Source organism: Accipiter gentilis, chromosome 35 (assembly GCF_929443795.1).
Source record: "Accipiter gentilis chromosome 35, bAccGen1.1, whole genome shotgun sequence".
NCBI classification, from domain to species: domain Eukaryota; kingdom Metazoa; phylum Chordata; class Aves; order Accipitriformes; family Accipitridae; genus Astur; species Astur gentilis.
In genome coordinates this window covers 5,369,308-5,370,489 of record NC_064914.1, presented here as the reverse complement: position 1 = coordinate 5,370,489, position 1,182 = coordinate 5,369,308, and positions in this window count along the sequence as shown.

Here is a 1,182-nt window from a genome sequence, read left to right as displayed (position 1 = left end):
TACAGCCGCCTGCCCTCCTTCGGCGGGCCGGCCGGGCTCGCCACGGCGGACGGGACGGGACGGGACGGGACGGGGACCGCCGCCACCTCTGCCCGGTCCGCGGGCCCTGACGGCGAGACCAAGAATTAAAAAAAGGCGGGGGGGGGCCTGGGGAGGAAAGGCCGAGAAAATAAATAGATAAGGAAATGATAAGGAAAAAGGCACGGGGTGCGGGGGTTGCGCTTCCTAACGCAGAACTCATCAGGGACAGGGGCGGGTGGGTGGTCTGCAGGGAGGCCGGCCGGCGGGGGCAGGGCCGGCTTAGGACAGCGATTCAGCTGTCGCTCCCCGCGAATTGTTGATAGAACCTGACGAGCGCCGGGCCTCCGGTTGAGGAACTTCCGGTAAGGAAGGATGAACGAACCTCCGGTAACTGAGGCGTGGATTAATAGTTTTTCGACAGGGCGACACGGGCCGACTTCTGCCGCAGTGAATTAACATCCGCCGGGTCGAGCTCACGTGCGTAGCAAGCAAACAAGTCGGTCGAGAGACGAGCGCCAGGTGAGGAACGGCAGCCGGCCTAGGGAAGGCGTGCGCGCGTCATCCTCGGTAATGACTGAACGAGTAAGCATCGCTCGACAGCAAAGGGCGACAACGAGGTGAGTGAGACTGACGCGGCGTAAAAGTCTAATAAGCAATTCGGGCGCGATAACGCAGGGGCCGGAGCACGCTAACGTTGACCAAGAGCGTCGCAAGGTCCTAAAGGAGTGCCGCAATCGAACCTTCGGAGTCGGCGATTCGTACGACTTGCTACGACTCGTCGAGTCGCATTCCATCCGCGACGATCCGCTGGTAGGTACGGACGGACGGACGTAGGTACGTATCCGTTCCCTGGCGATTAACGCAGGCATGCAGGCCTTGCGCGCGTGAAGGAATGAGTTTTGTTAGCTGTTTAATGAACTGCCAGAAAGGCTATTGCCGCGTCGCGTTAAATCGGTCGGTAGGGAACGATCCGTACACGTTACGACCCAGCGTTGCTCCTCAACTGTTAGCAACTTCGATCGATGACGATTCATCGCGTATCGATTACTCTGTATTCGTTTAGGAGCGAATCCCACGCCGACGGTAGGACGCGGTACCCCGACGGCCACCGACTCGTACGGTACAGAGACGAGAGCGCAGCGTCGGCGCCGCCTCTTCCCG